Here is a 12,688-nt window from a genome sequence, read left to right as displayed (position 1 = left end):
TCTACTAAAATTAATTGAAGGCTAGCATCCAGGGAGGCTTCTTCTTTTTCAGCAGGAGAAAAATCCTCAGGATCTTTCACATAAGTTCTTGCTTTGGTAATCACCACATCATTTTCTATTACCTCTGGTTCAATAACCATCGGAATTTTGGGACCCTTCTTTAACACTTCCAGATATTTGGAATTTGCAACTTGTAAAAACAATAACATCTTCTTCTTCCACATAACATAATTTTCTTTATCGAATAGTGGAATTTTAACGGTTCCAACTTTTTGTGTAGTCATTATGAATTTTTGAGTAAATAAAAATTCAAGAAGTGAAAGAAACACAAAAGTCTAGGATCTTGATTTGTTCATTAATCAGAAGGCTCTGATACTAATTGTTAGGTCTCAATATGTTTGTAGAAGGGGGTTGAATACAAACAATACCGTTTAATCGAATAAAATGCGGAATAAAAAAGTGAAACAAGATTAAAGTTAAATAAATTATTATTAAACTTGAAAGGTGTTACAACAACGGTATCGTTTACAAGGGATTAATCTCAAATCAATTATCACAAATCTAGAATAAATTCGACATGAACTTTTTCTATTTTTGCAATAAAAAGATCAAATGCTAAAAGCGATTTGAGATTAAGTTCTAGGGATTTCGATCCGCTAGATAGTTACACAAGAACAAGAAAGGTATTTCTAGTGGATTGGATTTAACAATAAATACTAGAAATAAATGATCTGTGAATTTGCAATAAATTCTCTACAGGTTTCTTTTGTTCTGTGTTCTGCTGAATGATATTCAATACTCTGCTATCTGTTGAATGATCTGCTTCTGTTGGTTTTGTAAAACAAAACACTTCTATTGAATCAGTAAGACTTTCGGCAAGATAATTCTTTTGGCTCAGCATGACAATCCTTTTAACTGGTAAGACTTTCGGTAGGACTATCAAATGAACTAGCAAGACTATCCTCCTCCCAGTGTAACTTTCGGCAAGACAATTATTTGTACTAGCATGACTTTCGGTATGACTATCAATTGTCATACCGATTGTCATATTAGTACAATCAGATTGACTTGTTGAATTTAAATAGATTTTAATCCATTAAATTCTGAAAAACCTTAATATTAATTCTGAATTAATTAATCAATTAATTCAATTAATCAATAAATTAATCTTTGCAGATATAATTTATTTTCTTAATTAAATTATATGACTTAATTAATTAATAGAGAATTAATACTAATCTTGAGCAGCAACCATTCTTCTGAAAATCTCTGTCAATTACGAATCAATTCCATCACTTCAATGTTGACACTCGATGTATTGTCTGGTTCATGAGTGACTAACTTCCGTGACATTTCTTCATGCCTTGACTTTGATACTCTTGAATTTCTTCAGACTAAATCCTTGTAATTAATTGATACCCTGACGAGATCTCTGTCACTTGATTAAATCCACAATCTTGATTAATATCTGTTAGGAATATATGTGCATTAGTTTGATGATATGTTTAACAAAACACTTAAGTAGAAATTCAGTGTCTGTAGCCTCAACGGATAAGACCACTTTGGCTATCCGTTGATGGTGTAGCTTTACTTAGAAATAAGTCTAGTGTTGTAGCATATTTCAGTCTCTGTATTTAAGATGTAATTCTTAGAAGTTGAGAGAAACTATGAGTCATGTTGACTACTAGAAGATATGCAGATAGGAAGGCCAATTGTAAATATTTCATGCCTTGTAATTTTGTATAAATGAAGTGGTATCAACGGATGACTTAAAGACCTTCAACGGATGAGAAGCTAAGCTTCAACGGATGTCTCTAAAGCTTCAACGGATAACATCCTTCAACGGATGAGTGCATCAACGGATGAAAGCTTCAACGGATGTTCTGTTGATTAACCGTTGATAAGTGGTAGTTGTACCTACAAACAGAGGCACGTGGGTGAACAGAGATAACTGAAATGTGGCAGCCTAATTTCAGGAACATCAGAAAAAGCAGCCGTTCTACTCTAGTATAAAGAGACATTAAGTCAACAAAGTACTGGAGTGAACTGGAGAAGAAACAAGTGGAGATCTTACTTTATTATTTTATATATCCTTGTCTTCACTTGTAAACTTGGTAATATATATACCAAGTAGTAGCTAGTAATTAGATAAGAATTTTTCCAGAGCTGTTTAGAAAAATCTTGAGAGAAAAATTATCTAGTTTGTACTAGGATGCAGCTGTGATCAAATTCTTAGATCACAGAATTTCTGAAATACCATCTCTGGTGGAACAACAAATCCACCAGAAAAGTTTTTAAAGGTTTATTGTGTTCTTTACATTTGTGTTTGAATATATATCTGTCTGTATCAGCTTAAAGCAATTCACACACTTGTTCATCTTGAACACACAGTCTTTATAAACTGCTCAAAACTTGAAAAAGTTTTGAGATTTACATTCAACCCCCCTTCTGTAAATCTCATTGTTAGTTCTCTAGAAATAACAATTGGTATCAGAGCAGGCTCTTGACAAACAAAGAGTTTAAAGATCTTGGAATCTAACAAAGATGAGTAAGAAGGATATTGGAGTAAAAATCCCAGTTCTTGACAGAGACAGTTATCACCACTGGAAGGTGAAAATGCACCTTCATCTACTCTCCCAAGATGAAGGTTATGTAAACTGTATTGAGAATGGTCCTCACATTCCCCACAAAGTAGCCACAGTTGCTACGGCCACAATTGCTGTTGGTCAATCCATTCCAAAACCTAGAGCAGAATGGACAATGGAAGACACAGAAGAAGTCCACAAGGATAAGAAGGCTATGAACATTTTGTTTAATGGTCTTGACAAGGATATGTTTGATAATGTGATAAATTGCTCAACTGCCAAAGAGGTTTGGGACACAGTTCAGCTGCTGTGTGAAGGTACAGAACAAGTAAAAGAGAACAAGATGCAGCTTCTCATTCAACAGTATGAGTATTTTCATTTTGAAGAAAATGAATCTTTAAATGACACATTTAACAGATTCCAAAAGCTGTTGAATGGATTGAAGCTGTATGGTAGAGTGTACCAGGTGAAGGATTCAAATCTTAAATTCTTAAGATCCTTGCCAAAGGAATGGAAACCCATGACTGTCTCCTTAAGAAACTCTCAGGATTATAAGGACTTCACTCTTGAAAGATTATATGGAATCTTGAAGACTTATGAACTAGAGTTGGAACAGGATGAGGTATTGGAGAAGGGGAGAAAGAAAGGAAGTTCAGTTGCATTGGTAGCTGAAAATGAGAGGGAATGCAGACAAGAAACTGTGAGATCTACATCAAACTCCAAAGATGGTACAAGATATCAGGAATCAAGCAAAGGAAAAGAGCAAGTTGCTGAGAATGAAGACAACTCCAGTCAAGATGACTCTGATAGTGTTGATGAGCATCTTGCATTTCTGTCCAGGAGATTTGCAAAGATGAAGTTTAAGAAAAACACTAGAGCCACTAAACCTCATAAGAACATGGTGGACAAATCAAAGTTCAAGTGTTTCAATTGTGGTATAAGTGGACACTTTGCAAGTGAGTGCAGAAAGCCAACTTCTGAAAAGAAGAAATTTGACCAAGTAGATTACAAGAAGAAATATTTTGATCTGCTCAAGCAAAAGGAAAGGGCTTTCATTACTCAAGAAAAAGATTGGGCAGCTGATGGAGAGGAAGAGAATGAAGATGTGGAGTATGTCAACTTAGCTCTCATGGCTGATTCTGAGGAAAATGAAGTTAGTTCATCAAGCAATCAGGTAACAACTCAGGTAATCACTACTGATGTAACACAACTTACTAAAGAAGAGTGCAATGATGCTTTTAATGACATGTCTACTGAATTGTATCATTTGCGTGTGTCTCTTAAATCTCTTGCTAAAGAAAATAGTAGGATTAAAGAGAACAATCTGTTTTTAAGTAATAGAAATGCTATGTTAGAAGATAAGTTGATTGACCTAGAGAAAACCAAGCTGCATTGTATATCTGTTGAGAATGAACTAGCTGAATCTATTAAGAAAGTAGAAATACTTTCTAATCAATTAAAGAGAGAGCAAGAGGTGATTAAAGCCTGGAAAACATCTAGGGATGTTAGTGCTCAAATTGCCAAGGTCCAAGGAATTGAATCATTCTGTGAAACTGCCTGGGATAAAAACAAAAAGAAACTGGAATTAATTGATGGGCTGTCAACGGATGTGGAATCAACGGATGATGAAGGTTATCCGTTGAAGGAAGAAAATGAGCATCCGTTGAAGGTTCCTCAATTAAAACAGGCAGATGTTTCTAATAGTGAAAATCTAAAGAAACTCAACAAAAAGTTTGGTTCAACTTCCAAGAACTTTGTTAAAGAAGAAGCAAGCACATCCAAAGATGTCAGTAAGGTGAATATAGGGCACATGACCTTAGAACAGTTAAATAATAGGCTCAAGATGGTTGAGGATAAAAAGGAAACTAAAAGAAAATCTAACAGAAATGGGAAGGTAGGTGTTAACAAACATAACAATTACACACCTGATAGGTATGCTCCTAGAAAAAGCTGTGTGCATTGTAGTAGTGTTAATCATCTATCTGCTAATTGCAAATCTATTAAGAAAACCCCCATAACTGTACCCTCTTCCATGCCTAACATGTCTGCATCATCTCTACATGCTATGCCTACTATGTCTCAACAGAATCCTTATGCACATTTTGCAAACATGCCATATTTTAACAATCCTTATCTTGCTGCATTTAGTATGCCTCAAATGCCATACAATATGCCTATGTGGAATAACATGTATGCACAATCCATGCCTTATCATATTCCAAATGTGCTAAATGATTCTGTGACTAACCCTACACCTCAACCAACTACATCCAAGACCAAGGTTGACTCAAAGTTACCTAAGTCTAGAGATGCAGGAGGAATGAAGTCTAGGAGAAAGGCTAACAAGAATGGACCCAAGGAAACTTGGGTACCAAAATCAAATTGATTGATTTTATGGTGTGCAGGGAAATAGAAGAAATCTATGGTACTTGGACAGTGGCTGTTCAAGACACATGACAGGAGATTTCTCCCTGCTCACAGAGTTTAAGGAAAGAGCTGGCCCTAGCATAACCTTTGGAGATGACAGCAAAGGGTTTACTATGGGATATGGCTTGATTTCAACAAGGAATGTCATCATTGATGAAGTTGCATTAGTTGATGGTCTCAAACATAACTTACTGAGCATCAGTCAACTATGTGATAAAGGGAATACAGTTTCCTTCAATTCTGAAGCCTGTGTTGTCACTAGTAAGAAAGACAACAAAGTGGTTCTAACTGGAGTTAGAAAAGGAAATGTGTACTTAGCTGACTTCAACTCTGCAAATGCAGAATCTATTACTTGTCTCTTCAGCAAAGCAAGTTCAGTTGAGAGTTGGCTATGGCACAAGAAGCTATCCCATTTGAATTTCAAGACAATGAATGATCTAGTCAAAAAGGACCTAGTAAGAGGAATTCCTCTTGTTGAATTCTCAAGGGATGGTTTGTGTGATGCTTGTCAGAAAGGCAAACAAAGGAAAGCATCATTCAAAAAGAAGCTTGAAACAACAATTGATGAACCATTACAGCTGCTACATATGGATTTGTTTGGACCAGTCAATGTATTGTCAATTGCAAGAAAAAGATATTGCTTAGTGATTGTAGATGATTTCTCAAAGTTTTCATGGGTCTATTTTCTTGGATCAAAGAATGAAGCAAGTGAAATCATTATCAATCACATCAGGCAAGTCAATAATCATCCTGACCTGAAGGTTAGGAATATCAGGAGTGACAATGGAACTGAGTTCAAGAATTTATCAATGAGGCTGTTCTGTGAAGAAAATGGAATCATGCATGAGTTCTCAGCTCCAAGAACACCTCAGCAAAATGGGGTAGTTGAAAGAAAGAACAGATCTTTAATTGAGGCTGCCAGAACAATGCTTGAAGAATCAAAGTTACCAACATATTTCTGGGCTGAAGCTGTTAATTGTGCCTGTTTCACTCAAAATATCTCTTTGATCAATCAAGCTAAAGGCATGACTCCTTATCAGTTGTTCAAGAGAAGAAAACCAACTCTAAACTTTCTTCATGTCTTTGGATGTAAATGCTTTATACTAAGGAATCAATCTGACCATAAAGGGAAGTTTGATGCAAAGGCTGATGAAGGGATATTTGTTGGTTATTCAGCTGGAAAATCTTATAGGGTCTACAATCTAAGAACCAACATTGTTATGGAATCTGTGCATGTTGTGTTTGATGATAAAAAGATTGATGGACTAACAGATGAGGGACAATATGAGAGACTCAAATTTGACAACATTGAGATATATTGTGATGATAGTGAAGAGGAGACTGATGGAGATAACACTTCAAAAGGGATTCAAAACATGCCCTTGGATAATGCACAAAATACTGCATCCGTTGAAAGTCAGAATTCTGCATCCGTTGATAGAGGCAATGCAGTATCCGTTGAAAGACATGGTGTATCATCCGTTGAAGTACTAAATGAAGCATCCGTTGATCATAGTTTATCAACGGATAATCGATTTACATCATCAGTTGATAGAACTCCAAGTTCCCTGCAAAGGACCAACAACTCAGGGGGAGTTTCAACTAGTCAACACTCTGTCTCACATCATGACAATACTGAGGCCACCTCATCTAGAGCACATCTTCCACTTCAAAGGAAATGGACCAAGAATCATCCCTTTGAACTGATCATTGGTGATGCATCATCTAAAGTGCAAACAAGAAGAGCTACTCAAGATGAATGTCTGTATAGTAGTTTTCTATCTCAGGAGGAACCTAAGAAAGTGGAAGAAGCCTTATTGGATCCAGATTGGATATTAGCTATGCAGGAAGAGCTAAACCAATTTGAGAGAAACCAAGTTTGGAAGCTGGTACCCAAACCAAAGAACAAGAGTCCTATTGACACAAAATGGGTATTCAGAAACAAGATGGATGAAAATGGCATTATCATAAGGAATAAAGCCAGATTGGTTGCTAAAGGCTATTCTCAGCAAGAGGGAATAGATTTTGATGAGACATATGCTCCTGTTGCAAGACTTGAAGCCATCAGAATTTTTCTAGCCTATGCAGCTCATGCCAATTTCAAAGTCTATCAAATGGATGTCAAGAGTGCATTTCTAAATGGGAAATTAGAGGAAGAAGTCTATGTAAGTCAACCTCCAGGATTTGAAGATCCAAATTTTCCAGACTATGTATATTATCTGTTGAAAGCACTCTATGGACTGAAGCAAGCACCTAGAGCCTGGTATGAAACCTTATCAAAATTTCTTTTGGAGAATCACTTCACTAGAGGTACTGTTGATAAAACTCTCTTCTTTAGGAATGTTAATGGCTCTAGTATACTTGTTCAAATTTATGTAGACTGACATAATATTTGGTTCTAAAGATGATAAACTTTGTAAAAAGTTTGCTAAGCTAATGCAAAGTAATTATGAAATGAGCCTTATGGGAGAACTAACCTATTTTCTTGGTTTACAAATTAAACAAGTTAGTAATGGAATTTTCATTAGTCAAACTAAATATATTCATGATCTTTTAAAGAAGTTTGACTTAATGGAATGTTCATCTGCAAAAACTCCCATGGCCACTGCCACCAAACTTGAATTAAATAAGACTGAAAGGTCTGTGGACATTACAAGTTATAGAGGCATGGTTGGTTCACTTTTATATTTAACTGCTAGCAGACCAGATATAATGTTTGCTACATGTCTGTGTGCTAGATTTCAAGCTGATCCTAGGGAGTCTCACTTAATAGCTATCAAAAGGATTTTCAGATATCTCAAGGGTACACCAAATTTAGGTATTTGGTATCCTAGAGAATCTGGCTTTGATCTAATTGGTTATTCAGATGCAGACTATGCAGGTTGCAAAATAGACAGGAAAAGTACAACAGGCTCCTGCCAATTCCTGGGAAACAAGCTTGTATCATGGTTTAGCAAAAAGCAAAATTCAGTCTCTACTTCTACAGCTGAGGCTGAATACATTGCTGCTGGAAGTTGCTGCTCTCAAGTGTTATGGATGAGAAATCAACTCCTTGACTATGGACTTCATGTTGATAGAATTCCTATCTTTTGTGACAACACAAGTGCCATAGCCATAACAGAGAATCCTGTACAGCACTCAAGAACCAAGCACATTGATATCAAGTACCACTTCATTAGGGAGCATGTCATGAATGGTACAGTGGAACTACATTTTGTTCCAAGTGAACAACAAATTGCAGACATATTTACCAAGCCACTTGATGAATCAACATTCACAAGATTAGTAAGTGAGCTAGGTATGCTTAATTACTCTTAAAATTCATGTCCTTATTGCAATTTGAATTGAAGCCTGAAATATATTAGTTGCTAGAACAAATTTGACTTTTAACAAAGTTTATACCATCAACGGATGTTTCCTATCCGTTGAAAGTCAAAATTGCTCTATCAACGGATATTCATTATCCGTTGAAAGACAAATACATTTCTGGAATTTTTATCCGTCAACGGATAAAACTGAAGTACCTTTCAACGGATGACAATTTGCCTTATCCGTTGAAATGTCACATCAGTCGATTCAGGTGTTTCACAGCCGTTGATTCTATTTTCTTAACCGTTGATACTCATACATACATCTGTATGTATTGGTTTTAAAGGTAGTTGTTAGAATACTTACAGTTTATTCTTAAACGGCTGAAATTCACTAACATATACTTATTGATTAATCTTTTACTAATTTTTTTTTTTGAAAGCATATAAGCCCTTCTGATTTTTCATTTTTACTTTACGCTTTCTTAAAATTTCAAGCATTTACCATTTTCTCTCTGCAAAACCTTCAAGTTATTCTCTGCAATTTCTACTCACAACAATGGCACCAGTCGTGAAAATTATGTCTCAATCTGGGTTCATCTATGAGAAGAACAATTTCATAGCTTTGGTAGAAAAGAATGAAGCCCATTCAGACTATCACAAAATGATGGACTTCATCAAAAACTGTAAACTTAGCTATGCAATGCTGGAAGCCCCAACGATTTACTGTGAAGTAGTTGAGGAGATTTGGACAACTGCTGAGTTCAACTCCATAGATATGACTATCTCCTTCACTCTCAAAGGTAAAAATCACTGTATTAACTGTGATGATTTACAAGCATGTTTTAAATTACCTGAGAACAATGCCATGACACCACACACTGATAATGATGTATCCAGCATGTTAGATTCCATAGGTTATTCTCTTAACTCTGCTAGTTTAGGGAGTATTAGAAGAAAAGGCCTTAGGAAAGAATGGAGTTTTCTTGGGGATGCCTTTATAAAGGTTTTCTCTGGGAAAATTAGTAATTTTGATGCCATAACTTCATCTCTTGTTAATATGCTCTATATGCTTGTTTCTGATAGGTATTTTAACCTTAGCAACTATGTGATGCTAGAATTGGGTACTAGATTAGGTAACAAAGCTAATAGACCTAATAACATCTATTATGCTAGATTCTTTATGTTATTGGCTAACCATGTTGCTGAAGGTTTGGTCATAATCAATGAGAATAATAAACTCAAGTGCTGGGCACAAGAGAAAAGAGTTCTTGCAGATTTATTGAGAATGGATCTCAACAGCAGTGTGCCATTGGTATATTTACCAATCATGAATGCACCTCAGGTAGGTGAGGTAATTGCTTCTACAACTCCTACTTCTTCCAACCCCTCTATTTCTTTATCTTCTAGTGTGGCCATGAAATCTGTGACAATGCCCCAACAGATTTCTACCAAGGTCACCAAAACTAAACTTTCAAAATCAAAGACAAAGAAAACCACCTCTGTTGTTTCTCAAAAGACAACAGTTGTAACACCAACCATTAACCCTGAGGGGAGTGAACAGGGTGTGAGTGGTGAGGGGAGGGGTGAACATCAAAGAAACCCCCAGGATAAGGAAGGAGAGTTAAGTGCTTCCCAAGCTAGCCAAGCCACAGTTTCTCAAAAAGCTGTGGTGGTTGAAAAGGTATCTAGCACATCCCTAGTTGCATCCTCCCAAAAGGATGTTACTATTGAAAATAGTTCCCAACCAGGAACACAGAACAAACGAGGGAGGGACACTGAAGCCAAACACTCACCAACAAAAGCTTTTATTAGAAGAAAGAAGGCTAGAACCCAATCTTCTACACAGGGTGCACACACTGCACAGATACATCCATCTGTATCTATGCCTTCTCAAACTCAGTTTGATGTGGCTCCAATAAATGTGGAGTCACAAGCCCCATTCTCTCACAATAATCACACATCAATCACCAAACACTTCATCACCATCTCTGGATGTGGATATGTTATTCCCATCAATTCCTGATTCTCCCTCTTTACAACTCAGGGAGGAGCCCCACTCAAATACAGGTGATCATCATCTCTTAGATGATTTGTTGGATCACCCGCAAATTCTTTCAGATATAATTGAAGGATCTGTGTCACCACATCTCAAATCAATCTACACAGATTCAACAGTTATATCACTTTCAATTTCAACTTCTTTTCCTTCTTCAACGGATATCACTCATCCGTTGACAAGTGGTTGCTCTTCAACGGATAAGCTTAACAGCAGTTATCCGTTGATAACATCAGTTTCACCTTCAACGGATATTCCACATCCGTTGATAGTCTCTCCACACATAACTGAATCAATTCCAAGTGTAGAAGACATGAATACTGTGCAATCACTCTTAGGATTGAGGGAAGGGAGTGAAAATTTGAGTGAGAGGCTGGGTTGCTCCCAGGCAAAAGGAGAGATTGAGAGCTCAAAAATGCATGCTATTTCTTCCAGCATGGCAAAAGTAAGTGAGAGGAGTACCACCTTAGTAGGTGAAGGTGAGGGAGTGAGTTGTGTGAGCCAGGGGGAGCCCCTGATGCAAGAAAATAGAGAAAAAGAGAGAAAGGCAGGTACAGTAGATATAAGGGTGGAACCAGCCATTGCTAGTGAGTCAATGATTGTGGATGATGCTGAAAAGGAAAGACAATTTCAGCAACATTACAAAGCTTGTAATTGATAACATTTCCTTGGATGCTGACACTTTTACTCATCCTGTGTCAGCCTATCAAATGTTGGCTGCTCAGGGCAATGAGGAGGCAGAAAAGACACTACATCTAGTACACACAACAGAATCTCTTCAAAGGGATAAAGCTGCTATTAACAAGATGCCTTCTACAGCTGGTGAGCCATCTGAGGAATTTGGAGTAAATTCTGATGATGATGACTCTGTTTCTTTTGATGGAAGCATGAACTTAGGGGGAGATGAAGGCCCTAGTTCAATTCCAAATCTACCTGAATGGGCTTTGACAAAGGAGTATAGATCAGGGGAATTCAATGTCTCCTTAGTCAAACAAATCAACACTATTCAACAGGCCATTCAGAACACTTCACATGCAAGTATCAAGGCTATCCTTCAAGCTCACCTGGACTCACTGCATCTCATGAAGTTGCAGCAAGTAAAGCAGAATCTGAGTATGGATGATCTCAGGAAGGATATTGCTGACTTGAAATCCTACAGTTCTGAAAAATTGGATTCAGTCATGCCCTATGGTACATTGCAGGACTTGGTTTTGAGATTGAAAAAGGAATCAGTTACTGAGAAAAGGCTGGCCAAGTTGGAAGACAGAGTTCAAGTTATTGAAGATTCTGTGGCCACCATTCTTCACAACCAACAATCTCAAACCAGTCTCCTAATGCAGCTGGCAAAAGCACAAGGCTTGACCCCTCTCCTTGATGATAACAAAAAGGGGGAGAGTAAAAGGGAAGGGGAAGGAGAGCCATCTACAAAAATCAAAATATCTAAAGTGCTAGTTCCTGCCATCACTACTTCTCCAATCATTCAAATCAAAGGAAAGCCTGATGGAATTGATTTGATTCAGCTAGCAGCAGCTGAAATTCAAGTGAAAGAGCAAAGGAGGAGAATTGATGAAAGGTTGCAACTGTTGTTTGGCTCTACACAAGATAAATCAACATCTGTGAAATATAGCACAAAGATTGAACCAATCAACATGGAGCTCAAGCCAGTAGGGAGACATAAGGATGGAGAAGCTTCTTCCAAAGAACTACAAGCTATAATTCTCAAGCCCAATAAAAGATCCAATAAGGACTCTACAAAGAATCCTTTAAAAGAAGTGGACTTTCCTCCTCCAAAAGCTGATGAGAACAAGCTTTTAGGTAGGAGTATTGCTTATCTCAAAGAGACCATGGATGAGGCTGTAAGGAGAAATAGGGCTATTATCTCTAGAGAGGGAAAGAGCATATGTGTGATGCAAGGACATCCCAAATTCTCAATAGCCAAGAAGGAAGAATTCAAGCAACTAAAGGCTGACAAAAGAGCACAAGCAAAGCTTGAACAACAGCTAAAGTCAAGTCAAGTTGAAGAAGAGAAAGGAATTGAAGTCAGGGGTGAAGACAAGATTGCAAACCTAGATGAGGTTTTTGGGAGTATATTTGGTGAGAGTATGGAAGAAAGAGAGGAATGGCAGAAGGGAAACAGAAGAAAGGCCAAGGCACATAGAAGGAGTGAAGATAATACTGAAGTAACCAAATCTATATCTAAACCACTACCTTCCATACCTGAACCTCTTGTTGCTAATCCCACTATAAACATCCATGGTGAACCAATCATTCCAAAAGAGGAACCTATTGATTGGGACACCATCAAATTG

The sequence above is a fragment of the Apium graveolens genome, chromosome 6, assembly GCF_009905375.1.
Source record: "Apium graveolens cultivar Ventura chromosome 6, ASM990537v1, whole genome shotgun sequence".
NCBI classification, from domain to species: Eukaryota; Viridiplantae; Streptophyta; class Magnoliopsida; order Apiales; family Apiaceae; genus Apium; species Apium graveolens.
Note: the sequence above shows the minus strand (reverse complement) of the source record.